Here is a 22,898-nt window from a genome sequence, read left to right as displayed (position 1 = left end):
CTCTGTCAGTATTAATGTGAGGCTCTCCCAAGACTTGCTTGTAATATTGGCAAGGAGCTGTGAGCTGTGAGCCCGGCATCCTGTCGTGAACGGGCACGGTCCTTATTGAAATGCCACTTGGAGCCCTCTGTTTCCCGGCGCTTTTGGCGACAGCCCAGCTTCACGTTCCAAATAGGAAAAGGCGGGTTGATTTAAAGACTCAGACTTTGTTAGGCGTTACCTTGATTTATGTAAAAATAATATTAACTAGCCAAATAACAATGGCTCACCACCCACCTGCGGTCCGGGAGGCTAATAAAACGGGCACATTAATCTCTATTGTGATGACATCAATTTGTACCAGCAGTTCTTCCAAGTCAAGGAATGTGTCATGTTGTTCCAAACGTGCATTTACTGGGTGCAAGGTTGTGTTAAGTGGTTCCAAAAAATGAGTGTGTATATTTTCTCTAGGGAAACCCTTGTATATTTTTTCAGCTCAAAACATCTCAGGCACACAATTACTAATCAGGAATAAAAATCAGTATTTGTCCTGCTGGCCCGGCCAGGACCATCTGCTGCCTTAAGATGTGGCTGCCGGGTGGCCACCATGGGGCGGGCGCCCCAGGGCCATTCTTTGGGGCCAGGCGGAAGGCGCTCTTCAGAAGGAAGCGCGGCTTGGGACCGTTCCTGTTTGTCCCGCTGCGATCCCGAGATGTGTCTACGCGTTTTCCCCAGTCAAGCTGAGGGGGCCCGGGGCGCAGTTTCAGAAGCCGTGGGGCACAGGCCTCCCAGGGGAGCTCGCACAAGAATGACTTCATGACAGGGGAACTAATCTTTGCTGTTTCTTCTTTTTTTCTCATTTCCCAGGGGAAGGCTAATCTTTAGAAACATAGAACCTCTGGAGGCCAATAAAATGGAGCACAAGAGAAGCGAGATTGTTTCATTGTTGCCACCACCAACTTGAGTTTGTTTTTATTGCGTTTCTTTTTCCCTTCAGGAAAGCCCTGGGTTAAGAGCCCTGGTAGATTATTCTTGCACCCCTGGTTCTGGCTTTCCCCCCATTGTTCCAGTTGCCTTTTTATCGCCCAGATCTCTGTCAAGTTCAATGCCGGTCTAGTTTCACATACTTGTTCCTGCCTGCCTCTGCCCAGGTTCCCAAGGGCGATGGTGTGGGGCCAGGTTGCCACCCTTTCATGTTGCAAACCACCTTAAGGGTCCCCAAAACCAGCTCAGGGTGTGGGCAGGATGGCAGCCTCTAGGGACAGTCCTCTGGGCATTTCCCAGCCCGGCAGCAGACGGTGGGCATCCTCCTTGGGCCGAAAGCCTCCCCTTGCTCAGGCACCTGGTGGTGGGGCTCAGCACGGACCCGGCCTGCTGTGAGCGCTCGGGTGGCACCGTCCACCTATCACGAGGAGTGTTTGCTATGCAGAAACATGCAACCCAGAGGCAAAAGTCACAGCGTGGTGGGCTTGGGCCCCGCCCCTTGCATGCTGGGTAGGCTTGGGTGCTGAGAGTGCATCTATGGGACAGAAGCACTTGATGTGAAACGTGTGGATTAGAAGCTGTTTGTCTCAGGAGTCAAGTTAGACAGTGGGGGAGTTTAGGCAAGGAAAGGGGGTGAAGGGCCCAACCTGGGAGGGGGAGATGTGGAGTCCGAAGGAAGCTGCCCAGGTACATGGGGGCAGGGACCCATCACTGAGTCCTTCACCCTAACATGCACCTGCCGACCCCGCAGGACAGCCTGCCTTCCTGCTTCCTGAGGCCTGGGGAGGTTTCAAGTCTGAACCAGAGGAGAGGGAATCACAAACAGATGCCTGGGTGAGTCATTCTGGGGGAGTCAGCATTTGACTCCCTCTCTAACCTCCCAGAAATCCCTCTGTGACCCTCTCAGTGTCATTCAGGGGTGCCTAGGCCCCCACTGACAAGGATCCAGAAAACCCCCTCCTGCGCCTGCCTGGCACCTCAGTCCGCAGCCCTGGGTGTGTGTGTGTGTGCGTGTCTCAGCACCCGCAGGGCTTCCTAGATGGGGTCTGGGCAGCAGCCCCACCCGCCGTCTGCCTGGGGGTCAACTCTGACATGCCCTCTGAACTGTACGGGGTTGAATGTGTCTGGAAGGAGCATTTTTGCACAAGAAGACACTGCCCTTGTCCACCATAGTTCGGTGTCACAGATGCCCTGCTTTTGTTAATGGGATTGTCCTTTATCCCAGGAGAGGGGAGACGCCAAGTTCCACCTGGCTGGCAGGCTGGGGTACAGACCTGCTGCAAGTCACTTCTGTCATTTGGGTTCTTGGGGGTTCAGGAGGCCAGGAGGGCATGGTGCCACAGTGCCTGTGGAATGGGTGTGTCCCGCAGGGTGGGCTCCTGAGGAGGCCACCTCTTATCCAGAGACGCCGGGCTCAGGAAGGGGCGTCTATGACCTGCTGTGGTGAGAGGCTCGAATACAGCTCATCCAACACAGGCTTTCCTCCGTAAGCGTCGCCGCGGCCTTCTCGCACTCAGGACCTCCAGACGGCACTGCTGGTCTTCATCTGTGAAGTAGAGAGAGCAGGTCACTGGCCCGAGGTCAAACAAGACAGTAGTGGGTGGAGGCAGCGGGGCCACCTGGGCCCACCGCCAGAGCCGGGCTTGGCGCTCGGGCCACACAGGTGGGTGCCAGGGGCCCCCAGCCCCGCGGACTCCAGGTGTGAGGGTGGGAGGCGCCAGGCAGTATTCGCAGGGCCCTACTGCACTGGACCAGCACCTGGGGGCCTGGATGTCACCCCTGGCATGGGCCTGGCAGAAGCACAACCTGGCGGGGATGGGGCCTCTCCTGTCCTCACCGGGCCAGGCGACACTGGGAACAGCAGACCAGGGTCCTGCAGGGATGGCTGGGGTCTCTTGTCCAGTCCTTTTTCCTTCTAAAGACAGGGTGCATGTAGCTGCTCAGAGCCTCTGAGACCGTGCCAGGTGGTAGCAGGCGGGGTGCTGTGACCCTCTGGGCAGCACAGGAGAACTGGGTTCAGGGGCCACGTCCCCTCACTGCTCCCCTCTCTTTGCTCATAGCGCTTCTTCCAGCTGGGCCAGGACCAAGAGTCTCACGGGAAGGGTCTGGGGGCCACCTGGCAGGCTGAGCAGCTAGGGGAGGGTCCTGGTGCCAAGGGGCACCTCCTGCCCCAGTGCCCGGCAGGACTGCCCTGGCCATCAAACTCAGTACAGATGAGACATCCCATTTCCACCACCTGGCTTCCTCCTCTCCTTGGCCCCAAGGCCTGGCTGGGGGCACGTTTGCAGGAAGAGGGGGCAGGCCCCCCTGGACACTCTCCCAGCTTGCATGCAGGCTGCACATGACGTACCAATGGACCCCGTGGGGGTGTGCACACAGCCGGCCTCCTACCCCGGTGTCCTGGGGTGATGGTCCCTCTCTGGCCTCCTGGTTCCCAGCCAATGTTTTAGGACAGAGCAGTCCTTCAGCCCTTTAGGGGGCCGTGGACACCTTGTGTGGCTTGGTGAGCCCTATGGACCCCTAAAAACCATTGTCATTGGTGCCCTATACTCATAGCTGGAGAAAATGCTAAATCTTAGAGTTAGTGAAATACACAGTTTTTTCCCCTCCAAGTTCATGGATTCCCTCTCTCTATGAGGACCTTGGGGAGTCATGCACCCAGTAAGAAGCCGCCCAGGGGAGAGAGAGCGCTGCAAACGGGGGCCTGCCTCCTCCTTCCCAAGCCCACCTCCCCCTCCGTGTTGCTGTCTCTGCCTCTGTGTCAGCCCAGGGGTCGGTAGGACTGCAGATCACACGTCCCGGGCTGGCGGTTGACCTTTGGCCAGGGGAGGGGGCGGAGCAGGGGCCACGCCCTGGGGGGGGCTAAGCTGAGAAGGCCATGGGGGCATGAAGGGCACCCCAGGGAGGGCCCACGACAGCCTTCACTCTTCTCTGCAGGGAGAGGGTGAGTCTGGCCCGGAGTGGCAGAAGGCTCTGCTCTCGCTCAGGAAGTGCGTGACCCTCCCTGAGGGCGACACCCGTCAGGGCCTCCGCTTCTGGCCACCCGCCTCCCCCCCGGCCGGCGGAGTGCCCCTGCAGCTGGGAAGGATGACACCAGCCCCTCGGTCTTGTGGTCCCTTCCTGACAGAATATCACCTTCAGAGGGGCACCTTTTATGTGTGGTCACTTTTTTATTATTATAAAATGTATGTAACATAAAATTTACCATTTTAAGCATTTCTAAGTGTCTATACAGTTCAATGGCCTTCAGTGCATCCACATTGTGCAATTACCACTGTCCACCTCCCTCTTCCTCGCTTGCAAAACCAAAACTATCTCCATAAACACCCCCCGAACCCCTCCCCAGGCCCTGGTGCCCCCACCCTACTTTCTGTGTCTCTGAACCTCATGACTCTAGGGACCTCATAAGTGGAGCCATTCGATGTTTCTCTTTTGTGTCCGGCTGCTTCCACTGAGCATGAAGTCCTCAAGGTCACCCCTGCTGCAGCACGTGTCGGAATGGCCTTCCTTTGTGAGACTGAATAATGTTTCTCTGATTGGCAGGGCCGCAGTTCGTTATCCGCTCCTCTGCCAGTGGGCACCTGGGTGGCTTCCACCTTTTGGCTACTGTGAACGATGCTGCTACGAACCTGTGTGTAAAGAGGGGTGCTTTTAGAAGTTTGAAAGGTTCCTACTTTATGAATGTTAGTATTTAAAGTTTCTTTACACTTGAAAGAAGATGGGCAGTAATCCTGAGTCATTTTACCTGCAAGGTTCCATTCGGTTTTCCTCAAGCTCCCAGTACAGGTGGTTGCCTGGGGCACTGATGCAGTAACCTGTCACCTTTGTGCTCACTCAGGCCAGCGCTCTATCTGCAACCAGGGGTAACCAGCTCATGAGGCAGAGGCTGGCCAGATCGGGGTGCGTGGGGGCCCTAAATCCCAGGCCCTGAACATACTCCCCCTCTTGTGGGAGTAGCCTGCTCCCCGAGAATGCAGGGGGAAGGGGGCCTCCTGTAGGAAACTGGGACTCAACACATTTCTGCCCAACCCCCACGTCACTAGGCACTGGCCACTCTTGCCCGCCGGGCAGAAAGCTGAGCTAAGGGCTCCGTGCATCGGAGGTGCGGTCATTGAAAAAGAGGTGGCTTCCAGGAGGCCTCTGTCGGCGGGAAGGGCGGCTGGGGGCCCTGGAGAGTTGGGACAGGAGCTTCGAGATAGTGACCCCCTTCCCCTGTGTACTGCCGGGGGTGCCTCGTCAGCATCACCACGTGAACTCACTGGCTCTACGAACCCCAGAACCCTGAGTCTCCGGTACGCACGGTCCGGCTGAGGACACGAGACTGTCCTGCAGACCCTGCGCCCAGCAGGCATCCTACACAGGAGGAGCCTGGGACAGACTGTCCTCTCCCCTCGCTGAGGACGAGACAGGAGCCTGTAGTGATGCCGGGTCTGCAGGGACCCCCAGCCACGTCAGCAAGGCACAGAACAGGAGAGAAGAGAACTCAGAACGGCCCGGCTTCACAGTCCCCGGCAGGGCCTGGCCTGCGTCAGTGAGCGCCCCCTGCCCCCTGGTGGTGAGACGGGGGCAGGACACAACTGTGTTTCATTCACGTTGGCCCGTGAAGGTCCTGGCCGCGGAGAGGGTCCGCGCCGGACACTGACTGTACCTCGCACACTGTTCCGGGACATGCATGACTCTGCGCATGTTGTGTGTCAGGTGCTATGGTCATATGAGATGCATTACGCATTGCTACAAGCTGAGTTGTGTTCTCTGAAAATTCCTGTGTCTTAACCCCCAGTACCTCAGAATGTGACTGTTGTTACGTGGAGATGGGACCTTTAAAGAAGTAATTACATTCTTCTCAAGTTCACATGGAACCTTCAGGATAGAACATTGTTAGGCCATAAGACAAGTCTCAATAAATTTTAAAGGAATGAAATCATACAAATTATTATCTCTGACCACAGTGAGATAAAATGAGAAATCAATAACAGAAGGAAATTTGGGAAATTCACAAGTTTGTGGAAGTTAAACAACACAGTACTAAATAACCAACTGGTCAAAGAAGAAATTATACAGGAAATTAGGGAATATTTTGAGATGAAAGAAAACAAAACCCACAATGAATCAAAATGTATCTGATATACCTTAAACAGTACTCAAAGGGGAATTGAAAGTTGTAAGCACCTATATTAGGAAAGAAGAAAATTTATGAATCAATAACCTAAATTTCCACCTTTAGAATGTTAAGAAACTAGAAAATGAAGGACAAACTAAACCTCATGCAAACAAAAGAACAGACATAAAGATTAGAATGGAAATAAAAAGAGAATAGAAAAACAATAGAGAAATTAGTTGATTTTTTTTAAAAGACTGACAAAGTTGATAATCTTTTGCTAGACTGACCGGGAAAAAAAAAGGAAGACTCTAATTATGAAAATCAGGAATAAAAGAGGGGCCGTTGTTACCAATATTACAGAAATTAAAAAGATTACAAGGGACTACTATGAACAATCATATATGGTGGTGGCAGAATAATGCCCACCTACGCGTCAACGTCATAATCTCTGGAACACAAGAATATGTTACCTCCCCTGGCAAGCGGGGTTCTGAACATATTATTAAGTTAATGATCTTGTCATAGGGTCTTTAATTCGGGCTATCTGGGTGAGCCGATGTAATCACAGGGCCCTTAGGAGAAAAAGGGAAGCAGAAAGGTTAGAGTCAGAGATTCGAAGCCAATATACTGCTGGCTTTGAAGATGGAGAAACGGGCTACAGACCCAGGAAGGCAAGTGGCCTTAGCAGCTGTAAAAGGCAGGGCAGATTCTCCCTGGAGCCTCCAGAAGGTACACAGCCTCGCTGGCACCTTGGCTTTAGCCCAGTGAAATCCATGCCAGACATCTGACCTCAGGAACTGTATGATATTAAATTTGTGTATTTAAAGCCACTTAATTTGGGATAACTTGTTACAGTGTGAAACGAAATGAGGCATATAGCAACATTAGATTACCTGGATGAAATAGACACATTTCTACAAACTTCTCAGACAAGAAGAAATAGAAAATGTGAATAGACTTACAAATAAAGATGTTGAACTAGTAATAAAAAAAAAACCTTCCCTTAAGAGAAACCCAGGGCCAGATGTTGAAACGGATGAATCCCCCCAAATGTGTAAGGAAGATTTAACATCAATCCTTTACAAACTCTCCCAGATAAATGAAGAGGGGGAACACATCCCAGCTTATTCTGTGAGGCCAGAATTACCCCAGTAGCAAAACCAGACAGCATCACAAGAAAAGAATATTAAGCCAGTATCCCTTATGAATACAGATATAAAAATCCTAAAAAAATAGTAGTAAACCAAATCCAGCAACATATAAGAAAGATTATGTACCATGACCAAGTAGTATTTATATCAGGAATAAAAGGTTGGTTCAATAATAAATCAACACAATCAACCATGTTAATGGAATAAAGGACCCAAAACATGTGACATATGTCCACACAAAAAATTGTACGCAAATGTTCATACCAGCATTATTCATGTTAGACAAAGGTGGGAATAACCCAAATGTAAATCAACTGAAGAATAGCTAAAACAAAATGTTGCATATATTTTTATATATACACAATGAAATATTTTTTTGGTTATAAAAAGGAATTATGTCCTAATTCATGCTACATGGATGAACCTTGAGAACATTATGTTAAGCGGAAGAAGCCAGACACAAAAGGCCACATACCTTCTATGATTTTCACTTACACAAATGTCCAGAGTAAGCAAAGCAGAAAGTAGATTCGTGGTTGCCAGGGCCTGAGGCGGTGGGTGGGGGTGCTGCGATTGCTGATGGGTACAGAGCTTTTGGGGGGAGGTGATGAAAATACTCCATTTTATGAAAATATTAGTTAATGATGTGGCACAACTAGCAACCATTGGATTGTACACTTTAAAAGGGTGAATCTTATGGTGTATAAATTACATGTGATTAAAACGACCCATGAAAAGTCAACCCAAAAAGAGAGAGGTAGAGAGCCTTGATCCTGTTGATGGGTGGGGGTGGGGGGCATTGGCGTGTTGTGGGGGTGCCCTGGAGGAGGGGAGGGACCCTGTTCATCCGGGAGCCCATGTGAGGTGCGCCTTGCAGAGGGGGAGGATTCTAAAGAGTCCGTTAGGACCATTTTCCTTATAAATAAAACATCAGCAACAAACAGTTTGGTCGACGTACTCCGTACTTCTTTCTAAACTATTCTTCCAAAGTAAAACAAATGCCTTTTGATTATGAGTGGGTCAGCTGGACTGTGTCTGTCCCCCGACCCTCTCTCCGGGGAGCAGAGCGAGCTGCACGGGGGGCGGTGTCGGCCCGCAGCCCCACTGCCCGAGCCAGACTCGGCGGCGTCGGCACCCAGGGAGCCCTCCGGGAGAGGCCCTCGGGAGCGGGGGACGGGTGCCCGGAATCCCAGGCCTTTGTTTCTCAGGTTGTCAGAGGGGATGACAGTATGGGGCAGCATTTTTTAATTCTTATCTTTAGGTGTCTCCCAGAATATTTAAGGGTAACATATGTTTGGGCCGTGCTGGAAAAACTGTAGCAAAGGAAAAAAAGAGAGAAAGCAGATATGACAATGTGCTAATAATTTAAAATCTAGCTGATGGATATATGGGCTGCATTTCATATTCTCTCACACTTACATATACAGACTGGATATATGTGGATATATAGATATTAGATGGATATATCTATAGAAAATATTTTCTCACATATCTATGAAGATTTTTCATTAAAAATGTGGCCAAGTAGAAGTGCACAACAGTGTTTTCTCCACTTAATTCACTTCTAATGATTTTGTTCTCTTTGAACAAAAATGCAGGATATTATGATCTTAGCACTTCAGAAAGGAAATAGTATAATGAGATTTAGAATCCCTATACATTGTTAGATGAATATAAACATAACATCATACACCGAACGCCCCAGCGGCTAGGGCAGTAGTGTGAGTTGATGAGAGGCTGTGAACATGGTAATCCCTGGCGTCGCCCAGGGCCAGAGCTTGGAGACCACCCACACCTCGCACAGGCGGACTGGCTGAAGCCCAGGGACTGCGGGGCCGCCATTCAGGCCGCCCTGCAGCCTGGGGGATGGGCTGAGGGCAGGACCAGCCAGGAGCATGGCGGCCTGTTCACTGAACGTGCAGTTCCCTCGCGTGCTGGGCCCCCCGTGTCCGCCCGCACCCCCTCTCCTGGCAGCCGACCCTGGACACGGCTGCATTCATTTATTCGCTGAATTAGTGAAGGTCATGGAATCACTAGTGATTTTCATTTTATTTTTTATATTTTCCTTTTGGTTTTCAAATTTTCTATAAAGGAGATATTTTATCCTTAAACAGTAATAAATGTTGCCATACTTGACGTCCAGAATATATAAGGAGCTCACACGCCTCAACAAACAAAAAACAAATAACCCAATTAAAAAATGGGCAGAGGAACTGAACAGACAGTTCTCCAAAAAAGAAATACAGATGGCCAACAGACACATGAAAAGATGCTCCACATCGCTAATTATCAGAGAAATGCAAATTAAAACTACAATGAGGTATCACCTCACACCCGTAAGGATGGCTGCCATCCAAAAGACAAACAACAACAAATGTTGGCGAGGCTGTGGAGAAAGGGGAACCCTCCTACACTGCTGGTGGGGATGTAAGTTAGTTCAACCATTGTGGAAAGCAGTATGGAGGTACATCAAAATGCTCAAAACAGACTTACCATTTGACCCAGGAATTTCACTCCTAGGAATTTACCCTAAGAATGCAGCAATCAAGTTTGAGAAAGACAGATGCACCCCTATGTTTATTGCAGCACTATTTACAATAGCCAAGAATTGGAAGCAACCTAAATGTCCATCGATAGATGAATGGATGAAGAAGATGTGGTACATATACACAATGGAATACTACTCAGCCTTAAGAAAAGGGCAAATCCAATCATTTGCAGCAACATGGATGGAGCTGGAGGGTATTATGCTCAGTGAAACAAGCCAAGCGGAGAAAGAGAAATACCAAATGATTTCACTTATCTGTGGAGTATAAGAACAAAGGAAAAACTGAAGGAACAAAACAGCAGCAGAATCACAGAACTCAAGAATGGACTAACAGGTACCAAAGGGAAAGGGACTGGGGAGGATGGGTGGGTAGGGAGGGATAAGGGGGGGAGAAGCAGGGGGGTATTAAGATTAACATGCATGGGGGGGTAGGAGAAAAGGGAGGGCTGTACAACACAGAGAAGGCAAGTAGTGATTCTACAACATTTTGCTATGCTGATGGACAGTGACTGTAAAGGGGTTTATAGGGGAGACCTGGTATAGGGGAGAGCCTAGTAAACATAATATTCGTCATGTAAGTGTAGATTAGTGATACCAAAAACAAAGCAAAAAAAAAAAAAAAAGGGCAGTTCCTGTGTGGTAACCTCCAACGAGTTCTACACAAGGGTATAAAGGGCATATAAAAGTGTAGGCAAAGGGTCTGTTTGTGTTTATACAGAGGATCAAAGCCTAATTGGGCTACCCCGAAAATGAACTAAGATACGATATGAAAAAGAACTTCCAACATCTGCACTCTCTGGAAGACTCATGCCAGAAGATGATCATCAAAAAACCCCAACAAAGATCCACGCACGGCTACAGCTGTAGATGCACTCATCCCACCAGTTCCTGGACATGCCATGGGAATGAGGAAGGAGATATCTAAGCTGGCCTGTGCATACAGTGGAACAACAAATTTGACTGGATCTATACTGTTGGAACTCAACCAAGAATTTGGAGAAGTGCAAATTGTAGCGCTCCAAAGTCTTACAACTACAGACTATTTACTGTTAAAAGAACATATGGCATGTGAACAGTCCCCAGGAATGGGTTGTTTTAATTTGTCTGATTTCTCTCAGACTGTTCAAGTTCAGTTGGACAATATCCACCATATCATAGATAAGTTTTCACAAATGCCTAAGGTGCCTTAATGGTTTTCTTGGTTTCACTGGAGATGGCTGGTAATTACAGATATGCTTTGGTTATGTAACTATACTCCTATTATGTTAATGTGTGTGCGCTATTTAAGTAGTAGTTTAAAACCTATACATGCTGAAGTTACTCTACAAGAAGATATGTCAAAGAAATAATCAATGTTCCCATGTTTTCTGCCGCCTGCTACTTCTATAGCTTTTCTTCTTCCTTCCTAATTACAACCCTTAAATAGAATTCGTGCCTCATATCAAATTTACCGAGTATCATAAATCTTCCAAGTGGTAAAGATACCTCAAGACAAATGCTGGGCATAGAAGCCACAGGGCATAAATATGCAAAGAAGTAAAAAGCTAACTTTTTCAAACAATAAGGCTTCTCTCTCACTTACCAACTTCACATTTCCCTGTATGGCCCCGGAAGATGACTGGTTAGCCAGAGACGGGTAAGATTCCTCAAGGGAGGAACAACCTAAGACAGGCACAGTCGCAGGGGGGCCATCAGGTGAGAAATTGGGGATCAACAGAGGTGAGGCTTAGAACCTCACCCCCCCGTTCTGAGAGAAATCTTCTGCATCCGTGGATGTTTTATTGCCCTGGTCTAGCTTGGATTAACACATAGTCTACAGGCACACACCTGATCATCTACATTTGCTCTCTTACAACACTAAACTATGTTTTCTACCTTTACTTGTATCTACCTACCACTTCAGCATTTTACTAAAAATAATAATAATAAAGAGAGAAATGTGGTATCCACATATAAATCAAGTATAAAAACCAAATGAGTATTCATATTTGAACTGACTGTTTATAGTTCATAATGCATGAGCAAAACCGAAAGTTTCTGTGATGATTGCCCTTGCACTGTTCACTATGTAACTTATTCATTATGTAAGAATTTGTCCTACATGTAAGAACTTGTTTGTTATGCCTCAGAAGATTGGAGACTGACGAAAATTAGGCTTGGGGTGGATTAATGATTGTGCATTGAGCATTGACTCCCCTATACAGAATTTTATTGTTGTTAACAACCATTTGATCAATAAATATGAGAGATGCCCTCAGAAAAAAAAAAAAAAGTACACACTTTCAATTGTAAAATAAATAAGTAACCGGGATGTAATGTATAGCATAAGGAATATAGTCAAGATATTGTAACAGCTTGGTAGGGTGATAGCTGCAACCTAGAATTATGTATATAAATGTTCTACCACTGTGTTGTACACTTGAAACTAATGTAATGTAATACTGTGCGTCAACTACCCTTCAATAAAAAATAATTATTTAAAAAATAAATAAATAAATAAATAAATGTTGCCATAAAAAGTAAATGGGTGTGGAGCGACAGAAACTTGCATTTAGTGTTGGTGGGAATACAAAGTGCTCCAGCCACTTTGGGGGGCAGTTTGATGTTTTCTTACAAAACTAAACATACACTTAACCTGTGATATGGCACTCACGCTCCTTGGCATTTACCCAAAGGGGCGGGAAACGTATGTCCTCATGGGAACCCGCACATGCACGTAGAGCGGCTGTATTCATAATGGCCAAGACGTGGAAGCGACCGAGATGTCCCTCAGTAGGTGGATGGCTGGATAAACTGTGCTTCATCCAGGCAGTGGGGTCTCATCAGTGCTAGAAAGGAATGGACTATTAAGCCAGGGAAAGACGTGGAGGAACCTTAAATGCCTGTTCCTAAGTGAAAGAAGCCCATCTGAAAAGGCTACGGATCATATGCTTCTGACTATACGACATTCCAGGAAAGGCAGAACTGTGGAGATGGTAGAAGGATCAGAGGAGGCCAGGGGGTCAGTCGGGTGGGGACGGACGGACGGCGCACAGAGGACTTTGAGGGCAGTGAGACGACTCTGTGTGACGCTACATGTCTGACACACACAGCCGAGATGAACCCTGATGTGGACTGGGGACTGTGGGCGCTACTGATGGTCCATGGAGGTTCCTCGGTTGTACTGATGACCCCCTCTGGAGGGAGATGCGGATGTGATTCTACAGCCGCCAGTCCCCCTGGCAGCATTTGTTGGGTGGGCGTGGGGAGCACTGTGCTGCGGCAGTGATGTCCTTTCATCTCCAGGAAGAGCGTCAAGAGGCCCTTCCGTGGCCCTGGGTGTTCCTGGTGCCTGGTGAGGGCTCTGCTGAGCATAGAAACAGCCTGTATGGCTTGGAGTTTGGAAGGTGGAGAGCCTGGGGCCTCTGAGAAGCCCCTGGAGGTAACCGAGTCTGGAGGGCTGTGAGCCTGATTTCCAGTGAAGAGCTGGGCCCTGCTGTCCTGACGCAGAGGTGGAGCGTGTGGCTTGGAGGGCCAGCCTGGCCTGCAGGGCAGCGGCATGCACCCCCTCTTAGTGGAAATTCCTCTCTTTCAGCCATACATTGTGTTTGACTTGGGTGTGTTTTTCTTGGCTTTGATGAACAGGATTAGTTGCACTCTTTGTAATTTTTGGAATTGAAGGTATTTCTAACAAATGCAGCCAGCTCCGTGGGAACATCCTGCCGCGGCCGGCGTGTCTGCAGCCTAACACGAACTCTGTCCCACCCCCAGCCTTCCTCCCCAGCTTGTCCAGGACACTGAATGGGACGTCTATTTTTGTCATTTAAGTTTCAAACAGAAGCACGAACAGACTGAGGAAACGGGCTTTCCCCTCCCGTTATTTCTTCTTCCTCCTGCTCTTGCTCTGTGAGAGCGAATAGAAAGGTTAAAAGGGCCAAACTTGGTGGCTGATCCAGGCAGGACAAGGGGGGCCATGGCCCTGCCCCTCCCAGCTGGAGGGTGTCCCCCCCTCCACATGCTGGAACTGGATGCAAGCAAGACACAGGCGAGGCACCCCGACCATCACTGACCCGGGAGGTGCACTGGTTATTCACTGCTGAATGCTGCGGAACACGTCACCACAAATGTAACAGCTTAGAACAGCCCACATTTATGATCTCAGTTTCAACAGGCCAGGAATCCACTTACTCGGGTGCTCTGCTCAGCGACCCCCCAAGGCTGCAGTCGCGTGTCTGCGGGGCTGACCAGAGGCTCCTCGGCATCCCCTTCCAAGCCCACCATGCGGTGTTTGACGGCACCCGCACCTGGGGCCGCCAACCTGGGCCACCCTCAGTCCCAGGCCACGTGGGGGTCCCCAGCACAGCTTTGCTTCATCAGAGCCGACAAGGTGGAGACCCCGGGTCTCCTGTGGCCTGGCTCCAGAGCAGCATCCTCAGTGCTGCTGCCTTCTGCTGGTTATCCTGCTGGTGAGAAGGTCACGTGAGGGCTGGGCTCACACTGGCCATGGGTCGTGGCTGTGGGGCCACCGCAGGTGCATCTACCACAGGAGGTGACGAGGTCCTGCCCGCTGCTGATGTGAACCTTCACCTCATGGGTGTGGCAGTGGCACTTTCGGGGGGGGAGGTCCTGACACAGAGCCCTCCAGGGGCCCCTTTAACCTTTCTCGCCTCTACATCCTCCTCTTCGATATGGGGATCACGGTGACCGCAGTGCCATTCTGCGACGTTTTTAGATTGGACAGGTTTAGTATTAAAAAGCTGGTCAGGGCGTGTGGCATGCAGTAGGCACCCAGGCATTCTTGTTGAAAGAGCAAAGGAGCTTCCTGTTGACAGGATGTGGGCAAAGTCCTATTTCAAGACTTTGGTATCAAAAACATGTGCGGATTCCTTCAGAGTACTTAGATTCCTGAGGAGGTGCCCCCCACCCCAGCTCCCAGGAGCAGGCAAATCGGGGCCTCTTGCCTGGAGCCAGGCCTCTCATGGGTGGGGACGAGGGCCTGGCAGCCAGCACGCAGGCACTGCCCAGAGCAGAGGGACTCTTTTAAAAGAACATTTTACAATCTGATTATGAAAGTGAAGCTCACCAGCGGCAGGACTCTCAGAGGGGAGCCAGAGGGCACGGGCTCCCTGCCCACGGGCTGGCCTGGGTGAGTCAGACCATGGGTGGGGTGAGCGTCCCCAGGCACACCAGGGCCCACCCAGACCTGCCCCGCTGGGGCCTCCTGGGGCAGAGCTGGGCGGGAGGGGCCTGGGGTGGCTCAAGGGTGATTGTGACGTGCACCCTGGTCTGAGCGCATCCTCTCCCGTGAGCGAGGCCACGTCCTGGGTGTGGTTTTTTCTGTGCCTGCTTTTCCACAGGTGACATTGTGTCAACACCATTTTCTCGTGACACAGGGCGCTCAGACTGGTGCCCCTGCAGGCTTCCATCAGCTTTGTCCTTCTAGGTCTTTTTCTCTGTGTTTCTACTCTTATATATTTAATAATAATACAGTTTGGTGTTTTTTTTTTTTATATAAACAGCATCCCACTACAGATGGCAACCTGTGGCTCACTGGTTTTCCACTCAGTAGTATGTTTTGGTATCTTCCCATGGCTGGCACGTTGCTGACACACATTCTTTCCGTTGCTTCGTGGTGTTGAAGCTGTGGACATACTGTCTTCCATTTGCCTCGCTCTGTTCATGGGCATTCGGATTGCATCCAGGGAGATTTGGTGCTTAAAAGCAACCATGGTCAGTGTGTTTCTTCACTCACTGCGTCTTCATGTAGGGCAAAGTCAGAAAGCAGAACTGCTGGGTCCCAGGAGATGCACAGTTAACATTTTATTCATATTAATAATGCTGTGTTAAATAAATAAGTAAATAAATTGGGGTCCATAGAATTAAATAAAATACACACATGGCCTTCAAGGGGGTCAACCCACTGAAAATTATACAAAATTTCATGAGTGTATACCAGCTTCTTTGAGGGAAAATGATTAAGATCTTTAATCTTAAGTATAGTTGCTGAGACTTAGCAACTACTGAGTAATTCTAAGGAAAGGTTGGCTTTTCTCCTGAGTGACAGAAGCCAGGTGACGATGCCCAGGCCCTCCAGTTCTATTGAACACCGTGCTGAGGCCTCAGCCAGCGCAGAAAGGCAGGCAGGTCAGAAAGGAAGGGCGAAGGCTCGATTTGCAGATGATGTGACCTGCTAAGGCATCTTTAAAAAAATCTACGAGACTATTTATCAAGCTAAGTCACAAAATACAGGGTCAATATGGAAAATTAGTTTTATTTCTATATGTTAGCAGTGAACGATTGGACAAGGAAATTTAAAAATACCATTTATAAAAGCATCTAAAATATACATACGTGAGGAACTTTTAATGAAGTATGTGAAAAACATGTACAATGAAAACTATAAAACAATTCTGAGAGAAAATAAACGGAGATATACACCAAATTCATGTATTGGAAGACTCAATATCATGAGATAGCACTTCTCCCCATGCTCAGTTACGCATTTGATGCAGTTTCGGTCAAAATCTCACCAGGCTTATTTGTCTTGGGTTTTTTTTGAAACTGATGAGCTGATGCTAAAATTGATACAGAAATTCAAAGTCATAGAATAGCCAAAAAATATTTTGAAAAAAAACAAAGTTGGGCTGATCTGCCTAGATTTAAGACTTAATAGAAATATATAGTAATCAAGTAGTCTGCTGTAATTTTAGAAATAGAAATCAACAGAATAATAAGTCTGGAAATATGTACATATGTGCGTAAGTGCGTGTACACACACACACACACACATTAGGTCAATGGTTTTCAGTTAAAGTGCCCAGGTAATTCAATGGAGACAATGCTGTTTTCAATAGATAGTGCTGGTAAAATGGTACATTCATTTGGGGAAAAAATAATAATAATAACGCTGTGTCGCTCTCTAACACATCTGTACTGATTACCCTCTTACCAGCAGGGAATCTGGGTGCCGTCTCATCATCCTTGCTATTGCTTGATATTATCAAACTTTCTGACGTTCAATATTCTGATGTATGACCAACATGTCACTTCAGTTTAGTTCCGCTGAGTCTGGACTCTCTCGCAATATGTTTATTGGTCATTTGTGCTTCCTTTATTGTGTGAATTGTCTTGTTTAGGTACTTCTTGCTACCCAAGAAATATTCTTGATGGATTCTGGTGCCGATGCTTTGCCCGCTGTGGATGTTCCACGCATTTTCTGCCAGCCCATCAAGTCTCCTGTAACACTGGTTTTGGTGTTTTCTGGCACAGAGAAGTTTAAGTATTTGAGTAATCAAAATGTGTGGGTATTTTCATTATGGCTTCCCAAAGCTATGTTCATTAACCCACTTTCCTGTGTTTTCTTATTTTTCTTTTGTTGCTCCCCAGCACTGATGTCCCTCAGACAAGACCAGCAGGGACAGGCTCTAGTCACAGGGAGCCTGCACACTGTGTAGCGCCAAGGGGCATCCCCAGGGACAGGGACAGGGACAGGGACACGCTCCGAGTGTGGGAGTGACGTGCTCATAGGATGTCTCTGCAGGGGCTGAATGTGCTCGTGCCCTGCGGGGTGCGGGAACGGTAAGTGGGTGCTCCTAGCTTTAGGACACTTGCTCATGTGGGGTCCCTGTTTGTTTCTCCAGGGCTGTGTCCATCTGTGCAGGCTGCTGAAACAGAGTGAGAGAATGGCTGATAAACAACAGAAGTTTATTTCTCAGCTCTGGAGGCTGGGAAGGCTGAGGTCAAGATGCCACCATGGCGGCCTTCGATGTGGGCCCCCTTCCTGGCTCACGGCTGTGCCTCCTGGCGGCGTCCTCACAGGGTGGGAGGGGCGAGGTGGCCCTCCGGGGCCTTTATGAGGGCACTGACCCCGCCGTGAGGGCTCCATTCTCATGACCTGAGCACGTCGCACGGGTCCCCCTCCTGACACCACCACACTAGGCATTGGGGTTTCAACGTATGAATTTTGCCACTAGCGTTCACACCTCTGGAACAGCTTATCTTAGGACATGATTCCGAATGATCTGGCCTTGAAAGGTGATCCCTCATGGCGTGGTCTGGCACGGTTCACCTGTTTTGGGAGTCAGGGTACGTTGCAAGTCGTGGCTTCTGTTTCAATTCTCAGTTCCCCTAACAGCTGGATACCAGCAGGACCAGCGCCATCCCTGCCCTGGCCACTCCCAGGTCACCCTCGGATGAAGGGCAGGCCGTTGTCTTCTGGGCACGCCATCAGTCCGGACCTGCCCACTGGCGGCCAGTTGTGTGTCAGGCCCGTGGTGGCCGCCCTGATGCCTGCCACATGGGACCCTTGCTCTTGTTGGGTCACGTGGGGGGACAGCAGCTGCCAAAACCTGGAGTTCACACACCTGAGCCGCAACACAGGATGAGACAAGGGTTTCTATTAATGCAGGAAACACGTCGGGTACATCCTGTGACCGATGGGGTTCTTCCTCAGATGACCCTTTGGTCTGGGTATAGTTTGTTTGGCTTTGCTAGAGTTTGAAGAATTAGTTACACCTGGTGACTGTCCAGGGTTAGGGTCCTGGGCTCACTGTTACTGAACAACAGGGCTGTCCCCTGGCAATGTGCCCCCTGAGTCAGTGGGCACAGGGAGGGACGAGAAAGCAAAGCACGGATGGCGCAGAGAAGCTGCGGCAGGGGCAGCGGCGTTCCCCGTGCCGTGCCCTGCTCAGGGGCCGTGATCTGTGGGGGCGCCGCCTCCCCGGGGGCCACAGCTCCCAGGCGCTGCACCCACCCCCGCCCTGCCTCCCAGCCCCTCCCACCCAGATCGTCTGCCTTCTGCATTTCTTTGCTGTCCTCTTACTGAGGATGAAGGATGGAGCCCGCATAAACCCGGCTATGTTGAAACCCAAAGTTCCGATCATTTCTTCTCATAGTTCAAATAGTTTTGTGTGGGCCCAGAGCGCCTCCTCACTCAGTCTGCAATTCACGTTTTTATGGGACAAATGGTTGGAACCTTTATTTTTTCCAAATGGCGAGCCAGTTGTCCCAATTTGACTGGCTGTTATGACCATTTCTCTGTTCACATGAAAAACACCTCAGAGACTATGAAGCTCAGGCATCTCTTTGTTCATGTGGGGTCATTTTTCTGGGCTTAGAATCCCTGAACTGGAGTTACTAGGTCAAAGGCACGAGCCTTTGGTGGGGCACAGACAAGGCACCGACCGGTCCTCAAAAGGACCGCATCGAGCGGAAAGAGTGCCTGTCCTTGGGTGAACTGACTGTAAGGAATAGACTCTTCTAATGTGGTTGGGCCCAGAATCTCAACACTGGTTAAATCAAGATACCTTCAAGAGTTAGTGAGAGGCCATTTCATACCCATTAGGAAAGCTGTTATAAAAAATAATAACCATGAGTGTTGGTGGGAATTGGAGAAATTGGAATCCTTGTGCGTTGCTGGTGGGAATACAAAGCTTCTGTGGGAAATGGTATGGTTGCACCTTAAAAAATTAAACATAAAGTTGCTACTTGATCAGCAATCCCACTTCTGGGTATATGCACAAAAGAACTGAAAGCAGGGACTAAAACAGATGCTCGTACATCCACATTCATGCTGACATTTATTCATAATAACCAAAAGGTGGAGATACGCCATGTGTCCGCTGACATAAATGGATAAGCAAAATGTGTTAGAGCCGCACAATGCGTATTAGCCTTGGAAGGGAAGGACATTCCGGGACACACGGCAGCGTGGACAGACGTTGAGGGTGTCAGGCTTGGTGAGATAAGCCAGACACAGGACAGATACCGTCTGGTCCCACCTACACGAGGCCCCTGGAACAGTCAGACCCACAGGGGCAGAGTGGGGTAGGGGTCGTCAGGGGCTGGGGATGGGAGTGGTGAGGTGTTAGTGGGGACAGAGTGTCAGTTTGGGAGGAAGAAAAGGGTTTTCATCTGGAGATGGTGGTGATGATTGTACAGCGACGTGATGTGCTCAGTGCCAATGACTGGACACTTAAGAATGGCCAAGATGGTCAAAAAAAATCAGTGAGAGGAACATTTCTTCCGATGGTGATTTAACCAGTCCTGTTTTCTTTCTGTGAGTTTTCTCCGCGTTTTCCGTGCCCACATATGCCTGAGCTCCTAGTTGTCTGGACCAGTGAGGGGGCCTTCTGAGCGATCTTGGGCCTCCCTCAGGCGTCTGCACAGGTCCCAGAGCAGGTGGGCTTTCTCAGGCCCGGCCTCACCACCTCCTGAGTGGGGACGCTACTGAGGAGGAGCCCCTCTCTGAGAGGGGCCCTGCCCCCAAGGGTGGTCACAGAGCACCCAGGTATCCGGCCTCTGGGGTTGGCCGCCTCTCTCTGGGCCCAGCTGCACTGAATGCCCAGCGAGGTGCCCTCAGCTCTACTCCGTGTTTTGAGAAGTTTCTGGGGTGAATTGGGCAGCTCATCTCTAAGAGAGGCTGGGGGTCCTCCAGGTGCCACGAAACCATGGGGAGTGCCTAGGAAGTACATACACTTGTTTGCGCACAGCTCCACCCCAGGTCCTCTCCAAAGGCCTCCCGGCCCACGGGCCCTGGGCCCACGAGCCCTGGGCACGCAGTTCTGGCCAGGCCCCAGCCCGGTTCTGGTCAGGCCCTGCCAGCAGGGGGCAGTGTGGCCTGCAGGAGGCTGCTGACCAGGAGCCCTGCCTCCCAGTCCAGAGTGGAGCCCCTAGGCCGACCATCCCTGAGGCCCTGGCAGACACTTTCAGCTCAGATCTAGAAGCAGTTCTCTGTTGTCCCACTTGCCTAAGGGACCAGGGACCCCCAGGTATGCTGATGGAGAGGCAGCCAGAGCAGGCCAGGTCACAATCCCCAAGCCCACCTGCAGAGCCTTGCTGAGCTGGCTCTGTAAGTCACCAGGGGAAGTTGCTTTAAAAAAAAATACAGGGACTTGCATTTCTGGGAAGATGGAATAGATGTGCTTTTGCCTATTCTTCCCACTGAGTACAGCTGAAACCCCTGGACGTCACATGTATAACGAACACAAGAAACATGTATAACACCTCCTCCTCGGAGGTGGAGAGAAAAGGCAGACTGGCTGGGGACCTCAGAACTTGAGAAACAACACAGGGGTGGGTCCCCTGGAGGGTCTTTTTGCCTCAAATATGTCATCCCTGGAGCCATAGAAGCTGGGAACTCAGAAGCTAGCCTAGGCTTTCTTTCTGTGAGTTTTCTCCGCATTTTCCGTGCCCACATATGCCTGAGCTCCTAGTTTAGGCTAGTTTAGGCAAGGCAAGGCTAGGCTGGGCAATTCACCCAGCTGTTAAGAAAGTAAATGAGTCTAATCAATGGGTATAAATTCTTATTCAAATCAGGGGTTTCTGTTTTCTTTCAATAAAACTAAAGGAGGATCTAAACTAGTTGTGAGGTGATAGAAGATAATTAACAATAATTTGGTAATTATCAAGTCTTTCCCATTGTTTTTGTAACTCGGAAGTAAAGTATTAAGTGCCACTGTTAAAATCAATTCTGCTTTTATCTGAATCTACTTTTTAATGTGAACTAATTTCTTCTAGCAATAACTAATTTTAACGTATAGATATCTGAGTAGTTGAGAAAATAAAGCCTTTCACATCTCTTAAAGAGATGCTTCCTCACTAAAATTTTTCGTATTAGTTTTATGCTTATTATTTATTTATTTTGCTAGGCTAGGCTAGGCTAGGCTTGGCCTAGTCCATGCCCGCAGGTGACTGACTTCTCCAAGGCTGCCATTTGGCTCCGGCAGCTCCAGTGTATCCACGTTCGAGACAAGACCAAGGAGGAAGGACAAAGGGCAGGAGACACATGGCACTGAGCCTGTCTCAGGAAGTCCCCTTCTTGGAAGTCCCACCATGTAGACTTCCACTTATATCTCCTTGTCCAGAGATGTCCATGGCCACTCCTACTTGCAAGGAAGCCTAATAAATTAAGATTTTTAGCTGAAAATCTATCCCAAGCAAAATAGGGTTATGCTAATAAGAAGAAAGGGACAGTGGCTATTAGAGGCGGTGATTCCCAGCAACATCCCCAGGGTCTATTGCACTGCAACCAGAATTGCTGGGCTAGCCAGTTCTTAGCAATGCAAGCTACTCATCCGGGGGCACACCTTTCAGATACAAACCAACCAGTCCGGACCCCAGGGCTGTGAACAACTCCATCTGGCTCTCTCAGTCCAGGAGGCAGAAGTCCTCTGCCCTGATCACCCCCAGGGCCAAGTCCCAGGTAACTAGAGACAGAACCTCTACCCCGAGCCTGCTAAAATGATTCAAACTAGCTAATCCTAAGCCTGCCTGCCCTGCCCTGCCTTGCCCTCTCCCATGGAAACCACAGTAAGGCCCTGCCCATGCCCTCCATCTTTCTGCTTCCCGACCAACCCTGGTGCTTCCCCATAAGTCCCCAGCATGGCATGGCAGCTTCCTGTTTCTAGGGATCTGTGAGTATAAAAAATTTGCTTCATGACAGTCAAAATAATAATAATAATAATAATTGGTAATTTTATTTTATTTTTTGAAACCTCATTATTCTGAGATAATTTTAGACTTGGGGAAGAGCTGGAAACAGTGAGAGAATTCCCACCCCAGCTGCCCCTGGGCCCGGCCACAGCGTATTTCTCAAACCTCAGACATGTGCGCGGGTTCCGCGCTGTTCACTGCAGGCTCGGCTCACCTTTCACCGTTGGCACTCATGTCCCTTTTCTGCCCCGGGCTCAGGTCGGTCCCTCTGTGTTCTTCAGTCTCTGACAAGGCTGGGCCCTCCCCTTGTCTCCCGTGCCTGTGCCCGTGGGGCGAGCTGCTCCGGGCTTTTGTAGGACGCCCTCCGTTCGTGGTCTCAGGATCAGGACCACGCCGCGCGGTGGGGGTGCGTGCTCCTCCTAGTCACCCTGTCAGGGCACACGTCGGGGCGTTGTCTCACTAGCCAATGTTGCCCTTGATTTCTCGGTTAGCATTTTAGCTCAGGCTGCTGCATAGTAGCAGAGCCTGGGCAGCTGAAATAGCATTTAGTTCTCAAGTTCAGGCTAGGCTAGGGTAGGCTGAGCAATTTACACTGCTGTTAAGAAAGTAAATAAGTCTAATCATGGGTATAAATTATTTTTCAAATCATGGGTTTCTATTTTCTTTCAATAAAACTAAAGGAGGATCTAAACTAGTTGTGAGGTGATAGAAGATAATTAACAAT

Source organism: Manis pentadactyla, chromosome 14 (genome assembly GCF_030020395.1).
Source record: "Manis pentadactyla isolate mManPen7 chromosome 14, mManPen7.hap1, whole genome shotgun sequence".
Lineage (NCBI taxonomy): Eukaryota > Metazoa > Chordata > Mammalia > Pholidota > Manidae > Manis > Manis pentadactyla.
Note: the sequence above shows the minus strand (reverse complement) of the source record.